Raw genomic sequence first — 14,870 nt, 5'->3', positions numbered from 1 at the left:
CACAGACCGTGTCACACACACACATATACACACACTCAGAAACACAGACAGTGTCACACACACACATGTATACACACACTCAGAAACACTCACAAAATGTCGCTCACACACATGTAAGCGCACACTGTGAAACACTCACACAGTGTCACACACACACATGTATACAGACACTCAGAAACACTCGCACAGTGTCACACACACACACGTATACACACACTCAGAAACACTCACACAGTGTCATACACACACACACATCTACAAACACTCAGAAACACTCACAGTGTCACACACACAAATATATACACACACTCAGAAACACTCACACAGTGTCACACACACACACGTATACACACACTCAGAAACACTCACAAAATGTCGCTCACACACATGTAAGCGCACACTGTGAAACACTCACACAGTGTCACACACACACATGTATACAGACACTCAGAAACACTCGCACAGTGTGACACACACACACGTATACACACACTCAGAAACACTCACACAGTGTCATACACACACACACATATACAAACACTCAGAAACACTCACAGTGTCACACACACAAATATATACACACACTCAGAAACACTCACACAGTGTCACACACACACACGTATACACACACTCAGAAACACTCACACAGTGTCACACACACCCACACACACATACACACACTCAGGAACACTCACACAGTGTCACACACACACATGTATACACACACTCAGAAACACTCACACAGTGTCACGCACACACACAAACATACACACACTCAGAAACACTCACGCAGTGTCACACACACACACTTATACACACACTCAGAAACACGCACACAGTGTCACACACACAACTATACATACACTCAGAAACACAGATAGTATCACACACACACGTATACACACACTTAGAAACATAGACAGTGTCACACACACATGTATACACACACTCAGAAACACTCACACAGTGTCACACACACACATACACACACTCAGAAACACTCACACAGTGTCACACACACACACGTATACACACACTCAGAAACACTCACAACGTGTCACACACACACATATACATACACTCAGAAACACAGATAGTATCACACACACACGTATACACACACTCAGAAACACAGACAGTGTCACACACACACATATACACACACTCAGAAACACAGACAGTGTCACACACACACACATGTATACACACACTCAGAAACACTCACACAGTGTCACTCACACACATGTAAGCGCACACTGTGAAACACTCACACAGTTTCACACACACACATGTATACAGACACTCAGAAACACTCGCACAGTGTCACACACACACACACGTATACACACACTCAGAAACACTCACACAGTGTCATACACACACACACGTATACACACACTCAGAAACACTCACAGTGTCACACACACACATATATACACACGCTCAGAAACACTCACACAGTGTCACACACACACACGTATACACACACTCAGAAACACTCACACAGTGTCACACACACCCACACACACATACACACACTCAGAAACACTCACACAGTGTCACACACAGACACGTATACACACTCTCAGAAACACTCACACAGTGTCACACACACACACACATACACACACTCAGAACACTCACACAGTGTCACACACACACATATACATACACTCAGAAACACAGATAGTATCACACACACACGTATACACACACTCAGAAACATAGACAGTGTCACACACACATGTATATACACACTCAGAAACACAGACAGTGTCACACACACACATATACACACACTCAGAAACATAGACAGTGTCACACACACACATATACACACACTCAGAAACATGGACTTTGTCACACACACGTATACACACACTCAGAAACACTCACACAGTGTCACTCACACACATGTAAGCGCACTCTGTGAAACACTCGCACAGTGTCACACACACACATGTATACACACACTCAGAAACACTCACACAGTGTCACACACACACATATATACACACACTCAGAAACACAGACAGTGTCACACACACACAGATATACACACACTCAGAAACACACACAGTGTCACACACACACATGTATACAGACACTCAGAAACACTCACACAGTGTCACACACACACACATATATACACACACTCAGAAACACAGACAGTGTCACACACACACATATATACACACACTCAGAAACACAGACAGTGTCACACAAACATATATATACAGACAATCAGAAACACTCACACAGTGTCACACACACACACACACATATATACACACACTCAGAAACACTCACACAGTGTCACACACACACACATATACACACACTCAGAAACACTCACACAGTGTCACACACACACACGCGTATACACACTCTCAGAAACACAAACCGTGCCACACACACGTATACACACACTCAGAAACACAGACAGTGTCACACACACACGTATACACACACTCAGAAACACAGACAGTGTCACAAACACATGTATACACACATTCAGAAACACTCACACAGTGTCACACACACACATATATACACACACTCAGAAACACAGACAGTGTCACTCACACTCACACGTATCCACACAATCAAAAAACACACACAGTGTCACACACACACATATATACACACACTCAGAAACACAGACAGTGTCACACACACACATATATACAGACACTCAGAAACACTCACACAGTGTCACACACACACACATATATACGCACACTCAGAAACACAGACAGTGTCACACACACACATATATACCCACACTCAGAATCACAGACAGTGTCACACAAACACATATATACAGACAATCAGAAACACTCACACAGTGTCACACACACACACACACATATATACACACACTCAGAAACACTCACACAGTGTCACACACACACACGTATACACACACTCAGAAACACTCACACAGTGTCACACACACACACACGTATACACACTCTCAGAAACACTCACACAGTGTCACACACACACATTTATACACACACTCAGAAACACTCACACAGTGTCACACACACACACACACACACTCAGAAACACTCATACAGTGTCTCACACACACACACACATATATACACACTCAGAAACACTCACACAGTGTCACACACACACACATACACACACTCAGAAACACTCACGCAGTGTCTCACACACACACACGTATACACACACTCAGAAACACTCACACAGTGTCACACACACACACGTATACACACACTCAGAAACACTCACACAGTGTCATACACACACACACATCTACACACACTCAGAAACACTCACAGTGTTACACACACACATATATACACACACTCAGAAACACTCACACAGTGTCACACACACACACGTATACACACACTCAGAAACACTCACACAGTGTCACACACACCCACACACACATACACACACTCAGAAACACTCACACAGTGTCACACACACACACGTTTACACACACTAAGAAACACTCACACAGTGTCACACACACACACACATACACACACTCAGAAACACTCACGCAGTGTCACACACACACACGTATACACACACTCAGAAACACTCACACAGTGTCACACACACCCACACACACATACACACACTCAGAAACACTCACACAGTGTCACACACACACACGTATACACACACTCAGAAACACGCACACAGTGTCACACACACACATATACTTACACTCAGAAACACAGATAGTATCACACACACACGTATACACACACTCAGAAACATAGACTGTGTCACACACACATGTATACACACACTCAGAAACACTCGCACAGTGTCACACACACACACTTATACACACACTCAGAAACACTCACACAGTGTCATACACACACACACATCTACACACACTCAGAAACACTCACAGTGGCACACACACACATATATACACACACTCAGAAACACTCACACAGTGTCACACACACACACGTATACACACACTCAGAAACACGCACACAGTGTCACACACACACATGTATACACACACTCAGAAACACTCACACAGTGTCACACACACACATACACACACTCAGAAACACTCACACAGTGTCACACACACACACGTATAAACACACTCAGAAACACGCACACAGTGTCACACACACACATATACACACACTCAGAAACATAGACAGTGTCACACACACATGTATACACACACTCAGAAACACTCACACAGTGTCACACACACACATACACACACTCAGAAACACTCACAAAGTGTCACACACACACACGTATACACACACTCAGAAACACTCACAACGTGTCACACACACACATATACATACACTCAGAAACACAGATAGTATCACACACACACGTATACACACACTCAGAAACACAGACAGTGTCACACACACACGTATACACACACTCAGAAACACAGACCGTGTCACACACACATATACACACACTCAGAATCACAGACTGTGTCACACACACACACATGTATACACACACTCAGAAACACTCACACAGTGTCACACACACCCACACACACATACACACACTCAGAAACACTCACACAGTGTCACACACACACACACGTATACACACACTCAGAAACATAGACAGTGTCACACACACATGTATACACACACTCAGAAACACAGACAGTTTCACACACACACATATACACACACTCAGAAACATAGACAGTGTCACACACACACATATACACACACTCAGAAACATAGACAGTGTCACACACACACGTATACACACACTCAGAAACACTCACACAGTGTCACTCACGCACATGTAAGCGCACACTGTGAAACACTCACACAGTGTCACACACACACATGTATACACACACTCAGAAACACTCACACAGTGTCACACACACACATATATACACACACTCAGAACCACAGACAGTGTCACACACACACATATATACACACACTCAGAAACACACACAGTGTCACACACACACATGTATACAGACACTCAGAAACACTCACACAGTGTCACACACACACACATATATACACACACTCAGAAACACAGACAGTGTAACACACACACACATATACACACACTCAGAAACACAGACAGTGTCACACAAACACATATATACAGACAATCAGAAACACTCACACAGTGTCACACACACACACACACATATATACACACGCTCAGAAACACTCACACAGTGTCACACACACACACGTATACACACACTCAGAAACACTCACACAGTGTCACACACACACACACGTATACACACTCTCAGAAACACAAACCGTGTCACACACACGTATACACACACTCAGAAACACAGACAGTGTCACACACACACGTATACACACACTCAGAAACACAGACAGTGTCACAAACACATGTATACACACATTCAGAAACACAGAAAGTGTCACACACACACATATATATACATACACTCAGAAACACAGACAGTGTCACACACGCACATATATACAGACACTCAGAAACACTCACACAGTGTCACACACACACATATATACACACACTCAGAAACACAGACAGTGTCACTCACACACACACGTATCCACACAATCAGAAACACACACAGTGTCACACACACACATATATACACACACTCAGAAACACAGAAAGTGTCACACACACACATATATATACATACACTCAGAAACACAGACAGTGTCACACACGCACATATATACAGACACTCAGAAACACTCACACAGTGTCACACACACACACATATATACGCACACTCAGAAACACAGACAGTGTCACACACACACATATATACACACACTCAGAAACACAGACAGTGTCACACAAACACATATATACAGACAATCAGAACACTCACACAGTGTCACACACACACACACACACATATATACACACACTCAGAAACACTCACACAGTGTCACACACACACACGTATACACACACTCAGAAACACTCACACAGTGTCACACACACACACACGTATACACACTCTCAGAAACACTCACACAGTGTCACACACACACATATATACACACACTCAGAAACACTCACACAGTGTCACACACACACACACACACACTCAGAAACACTCATACAGTGTCTCACACACACACATACATATATACACACTCAGAAACACTCACACAGTGTCACACACACACATACACACACTCAGAAACACTCACGCAGTGTCACACACACACACGTATACACACACTCAGAAACACACACACCGTGTCACACACACACATATACATACACTCATAAACACAGATAGTATCACACACGCACGTATACACACACTCAGAAACATAGACAGTGTCACACACACACGTATACACACATTCAGAAACACAGACCGTGTCACACACACACATATACACACACTCAGAAACACAGACAGTGTCACACACACACATGTATACACACACTCAGAAACACTCACAAAATGTCGCTCACACACATGTAAGCGCACACTGTGAAACACTCACACAGTGTCACACACACACATGTATACAGACCCTCAGAAACACTCGCACAGTGTCACACACACACACGTATACACACACTCAGAAACACTCACACAGTGTCATACACACACACACATCTACACACACTCAGAAACACTCACAGTGTCACACACACACATATATACACACACTCAGAAACACTCACACAGTGTCACACACACACACATACACACACTCAGAAACACTCACGCAGTGTCTCACACACACACACGTATACACACACTCAGAAACACTCACACAGTGTCACACACACACACGTATACACACACTCAGAAACACTCACACAGTGTCATACACACACACACATCTACACACACTCAGAAACACTCACAGTGTTACACACACACATATATACACACACTCAGAAACACTCACACAGTGTCACACACACACACGTATACACACACTCAGAAACACTCACACAGTGTCACACACACCCACACACACATACACACACTCAGAAACACTCACACAGTGTCACACACACACACGTTTACACACACTAAGAAACACTCACACAGTGTCACACACACACACACATACACACACTCAGAAACACTCACGCAGTGTCACACACACACACGTATACACACACTCAGAAACACTCACACAGTGTCACACACACCCACACACACATACACACACTCAGAAACACTCACACAGTGTCACACACACACACGTATACACACACTCAGAAACACGCACACAGTGTCACACACACACATATACTTACACTCAGAAACACAGATAGTATCACACACACACGTATACACACACTCAGAAACATAGACTGTGTCACACACACATGTATACACACACTCAGAAACACTCGCACAGTGTCACACACACACACTTATACACACACTCAGAAACACTCACACAGTGTCATACACACACACACATCTACACACACTCAGAAACACTCACAGTGGCACACACACACATATATACACACACTCAGAAACACTCACACAGTGTCACACACACACACGTATACACACACTCAGAAACACTCACACAGTGTCACACACACACATGTATACACACACTCAGAAACACTCACACAGTGTCACACACACACATACACACACTCAGAAACACTCACGCAGTGTCACACACACACACGTATAAACACACTCAGAAACACGCACACAGTGTCACACACACACATATACACACACTCAGAAACATAGACAGTGTCACACACACATGTATACACACACTCAGAAACACTCACACAGTGTCACACACACACATACACACACTCAGAAACACTCACAAAGTGTCACACACACACACGTATACACACACTCAGAAACACTCACAACGTGTCACACACACACATATACATACACTCAGAAACACAGATTTTATCACACACACACGTATACACACACTCAGAAACACAGACAGTGTCACACACACACGTATACACACACTCAGAAACACAGACCGTGTCACACACACATATACACACACTCAGAATCACAGACTGTGTCACACACACACACATGTATACACACACTCAGAAACACTCACACAGTGTCACACACACCCACACACACATACACACACTCAGAAACACTCACACAGTGTCACACACACACACACGTATACACACACTCAGAAACATAGACAGTGTCACACACACATGTATACACACACTCAGAAACACAGACAGTTTCACACACACACATATACACACACTCAGAAACATAGACAGTGTCACACACACACATATACACACACTCAGAAACATAGACAGTGTCACACACACACGTATACACACACTCAGAAACACTCACACAGTGTCACTCACGCACATGTAAGCGCACACTGTGAAACACTCACACAGTGTCACACACACACATGTATACACACACTCAGAAACACTCACACAGTGTCACACACACACATATATACACACACTCAGAACCACAGACAGTGTCACACACACACATATATACACACACTCAGAAACACACACAGTGTCACACACACACATGTATACAGACACTCAGAAACACTCACACAGTGTCACACACACACACATATATACACACACTCAGAAACACAGACAGTGTAACACACACACACATATACACACACTCAGAAACACAGACAGTGTCACACAAACACATATATACAGACAATCAGAAACACTCACACAGTGTCACACACACACACACACATATATACACACGCTCAGAAACACTCACACAGTGTCACACACACACACGTATACACACACTCAGAAACACTCACACAGTGTCACACACACACACACGTATACACACTCTCAGAAACACAAACCGTGTCACACACACGTATACACACACTCAGAAACACAGACAGTGTCACACACACACGTATACACACACTCAGAAACACAGACAGTGTCACAAACACATGTATACACACATTCAGAAACACAGAAAGTGTCACACACACACATATATATACATACACTCAGAAACACAGACAGTGTCACACACGCACATATATACAGACACTCAGAAACACTCACACAGTGTCACACACACACATATATACACACACTCAGAAACACAGACAGTGTCACTCACACACACACGTATCCACACAATCAGAAACACACACAGTGTCACACACACACATATATACACACACTCAGAAACACAGAAAGTGTCACACACACACATATATATACATACACTCAGAAACACAGACAGTGTCACACACGCACATATATACAGACACTCAGAAACACTCACACAGTGTCACACACACACACATATATACGCACACTCAGAAACACAGACAGTGTCACACACACACATATATACACACACTCAGAAACACAGACAGTGTCACACAAACACATATATACAGACAATCAGAACACTCACACAGTGTCACACACACACACACACACACATATATACACACACTCAGAAACACTCACACAGTGTCACACACACACACGTATACACACACTCAGAAACACTCACACAGTGTCACACACACACACACGTATACACACTCTCAGAAACACTCACACAGTGTCACACACACACATATATACACACACTCAGAAACACTCACACAGTGTCACACACACACACACACACACTCAGAAACACTCATACAGTGTCTCACACACACACATACATATATACACACTCAGAAACACTCACACAGTGTCACACACACACATACACACACTCAGAAACACTCACGCAGTGTCACACACACACACGTATACACACACTCAGAAACACACACACCGTGTCACACACACACATATACATACACTCATAAACACAGATAGTATCACACAGGCACGTATACACACACTCAGAAACATAGACAGTGTCACACACACACGTATACACACATTCAGAAACACAGACCGTGTCACACACACACATATACACACACTCAGAAACACAGACAGTGTCACACACACACATGTATACACACACTCAGAAACACTCACAAAATGTCGCTCACACACATGTAAGCGCACACTGTGAAACACTCACACAGTGTCACACACACACATGTATACAGACCCTCAGAAACACTCGCACAGTGTCACACACACACACGTATACACACACTCAGAAACACTCACACAGTGTCATACACACACACACATCTACACACACTCAGAAACACTCACAGTGTCACACACACACATATATACACACACTCAGAAACACTCACACAGTGTCACACACACACACGTATACACACACTCAGAAACACTCACACAGTGTCACACACACCCACACACACATACACACACTCAGAAACACTCACACAGTGTCACACACACACACGTATACAAACACTCAGAAACACTCACACAGTGTCACACACACACATACACACACTCAGAAACACTCACACAGTGTCACACACACACATACACACACTCAGAAACACTCACACAGTGTCACACACACACACGTATACACACACTCAGAAACACTCACAACGTGTCACACACACACATATACATACACTCAGAAACACAGATAGTATCACACACACACGTATACACACACTCAGAAACACAGACAGTGTCACACACACACGTATACACACACTCAGAAACACAGACCGTGTCACACACACATATACACACACCCAGAAACACAGACAGTTTCACACACACACACATGTATACACACACTCAGAAACAGTCACACAATGTCACTCACACACATGTAAGCGCACACTGTGAAACACTCACACAGTTTCACACACACACACATGTATACAGACACTCAGAAACACTCACACAGTGTCACACACACACACATATATACACACACTCAGAAACACAGACAGTGTCACACACACACATATATACACACACTCAGAAACACAGACAGTGTCACACAAACACATATATACAGACAAACAGAAACACTCACACAGTGTCACACACACACACACACACATATATACACACACTCAGAAACACTCACACAGTGTCACACACACACACACGTATAAACACACTCAGAAACACTCACACAGTGTCACACACACACACACACGTATACACACTCTCAGAAACACAAACCGTTTCACACACACGTATACACACACTCAGAAACACAGAGTGTCACACACACACGTATACCCACACTCAGAAACACAGACAGTGTCACAAACACATGTATACACACATTCAGAAACACTCACACAGTGTCACACACACACACATATATACACACACTCAGAAACACAGACAGTGTCACTCACACACACATGTATCCACACAATCAGAAACACACACAGTGTCACACACACACATATATACACACACTCAGAAACACAGACAGTGTCACACACACACATATATATACACACACTCAGAAACACAGACAGTGTCACACACGCACATATATACAGACACTCAGAAACACTCACACAGTGTCACACACACACACATATATACGCACACTCAGAAACGCAGACAGTGTCACACAGACACATATATACACACACTCAGAAACACAGACAGTGTCACACAAACACATATATACAGACAATCAGAAACACTCACACAGTGTCACACACACACACACACATATATACACACACTCAGAAACACTCACACAGTGTCACACACACACACGTATACACACACTCAGAAACACTCACACATTGTCACACACACACACACGTATGCACACTCTCAGAAACACTCACACAGTGTCACACACACACATATATACACACACTCAGAAACACTCACACAGTGTCACACACACACACACACACACTCAGAAACCCTCATACAGTGTCTCACACACACACACACACATATATACACACTCAGAAACACTCACACAGTGTCACACACACACACATACACACACTCAGAAACACTCACGCAGTGTCACACACACACACGTATACACACACTCAGAAACACTCACACGGTGTCACACACACACATATACATACACTCATAAACACAGATAGTATCACATACGCACGTATACACACACTCAGAAACACAGACAGTGTCACACACACACGTATACACACATTCAGAAACACAGACCGTGTCACACACACACATATACACACACTCAGAAACACAGACAGTGTCACACACACACACATATATACACACACTCAGAAACACTCACACAATGTCGCTCACACACATGTAAGCGCACACTGTGAAACACTCACACAGTGTCACACACACACATGTATACAGACACTCAGAAACACTCGCACAGTGTCACACACACACACGTATACACACACTCAGAAACACTCACACAGTGTCATACACACACACACATCTACACACACTCAGAAACACTCACAGTGTCACACACACACATATATACACACACTCAGAAACACTCACACAGTGTCACACACACACACGTATACACACACTCAGAAACACTCACACAGTGTCAAACACACCCACACACACATACACATACTCAGAAACACTCACACAGTGTCACACACACACACGTATACACACACTCAGAAACACTCACACAGTGTCACACTCACACACACATACATACACTCAGAAACACTCACGCAGTGTCACACACACACACGTATACACACACTCAGAAACACGCACACAGTGTCACACACACACATATACATACACTCAGAAACACAGATAGTATCACACACACACGTATACACACACTCAGAAACATAGACAGTGTCACACACACATGTATACACACACTCAGAAACACAGACAATGTAAAATACACACACATATACACACACTCAGAAACACAGACAGTGTCACACACACACATGTATACACACACTCAGAAACACTCACACAATGTCGCTCACACACATGTAAGCGCACACTGTGAAACACTCACACAGTGTCACACACACACATGTATACAGACACTCAGAAACACTCACACAGCGTCACACACACACACGTATACACACACTCAGAAACACTCACACAGTGTCACACACACCCACACATACATACACACACTCAGAAACACTCACACAGTGTCACACACACACACGTATACACATACTCAGAAACACTCACACAGTGTCACACACACACACACATACACACACTCAGAAACACTCACGCAGTGTAACACACACACACGTATACACACACTCAGAAACACGCACACAGTGTCACACACACACATACATACACTCAGAAACACAGATAGTATCACACAAACACGTATACACACACTCAGAAACATAGACAGTGTCACACACACATGTATACACACACTCAGAAACACTCACACAGTGTCACACACACACATACACACACTCAGAAACACTCACACAGTGTCACACACACACACGTATACACACACTCAGAAACACTCACACAGTGTCACACACACAAATATACATACACTCAGAAACACAGATAGTATCACACACACACGTATACACACACTCAGAAACACAGACAGTGTCACACACACACGTATACACACACTCAGAAACACAGACCGTGTCACACACACATATACACACACTCAGAAACACAGACAGTGTCACACACACACACACATGTATACACACACTCAGAAACACTCACACAGTGTCACTCACACACATGTAAGCGCACACTGTGAAACACTCACACAGTTTCACACACACACATGTATACAGACACTCAGAAACACTCGCACAGTGTCACACACACACACGTATACACACACTCAGAAACACTCACACAGTGTCATACACCCACACACGTATACACACACTCAGAAACACTCACAGTGTCACACACACACATATATACACACGCTCAGAATCACTCACACAGTGTCACACACACACACGTATACACACACTCAGAAACACTCACACAGTGTCACACACACCCACACACACATACACACACTCAGAAACACTCACACAGTGTCACACACACACACGTATACACACACTCATAAACACTCACACAGTGTCACACACACACACACATAAACACACTCAGAAACACTCACACAGTGTCACACACACACATATACATACACTCAGAAACACAGATAGTATCACACACACACGTATACACACACTCAGAAACATAGACAGTGTCACACACACATGTATACACACACTCAGAAACACAGACAGTGTCACACACACACATATACACACACTCAGAAACATAGACAGTGTCACACACACACATATACACACACTCAGAAACATAGACAGTGTCACACACACACATATACACACACTCAGAAACACTCACACAGTGTCACTCACACACATGTAAGCGCACTCTGTGAAACACTCACACAGTGTCACTCACACACATGTATACACACACTCAGAAACACTCACACAGTGTCACACACACACATATATACACACACTCAGAAACACAGACAGTGTCACACACACTCATATATACACACACTCAGAAACACACACAGTGTCACACACACACATGTATACAGACACTCAGAAACACTCACACAGTGTCACACACACACACATATATACACACACTCAGAAACACAGACAGTGTCACACACACACATATATACACACACTCAGAAACACAGACAGTGTCACACAAACACATATATACAGACAATCAGAAACACTCACACAGTGTCACACACACACACACACACATATATACACACACTCAGAAACACTCACACAGTGTCACACACACACACGTATACACACACTCAGAAACACTCACACAGTGTCACACTCACACACACGTATACACACTCTCAGAAAAATAAACCGTGTCACACACACGTATACACACACTCAGAAACACAGACAGTGTCACACACA

At 43.4% G+C, this 14,870-nt stretch overlaps 1 protein-coding gene across 1 annotated transcript in view; it reads right to left on the bottom strand.

Annotated features, from left to right (window-relative positions):
- The window catches only part of LOC121272604 (estrogen-related receptor gamma-like), a 336,701-nt gene that overhangs the window by 32,289 nt on the left and 289,542 nt on the right, over positions 1-14,870 (bottom strand). The gene's annotated exons all lie outside the window — the stretch shown is intronic.

The sequence above is a fragment of the Carcharodon carcharias genome, chromosome 34, assembly GCF_017639515.1.
Source record: "Carcharodon carcharias isolate sCarCar2 chromosome 34, sCarCar2.pri, whole genome shotgun sequence".
NCBI lineage: Eukaryota > Metazoa > Chordata > Chondrichthyes > Lamniformes > Lamnidae > Carcharodon > Carcharodon carcharias.
This window is presented reverse-complemented; position numbering and strand designations above follow the sequence as displayed.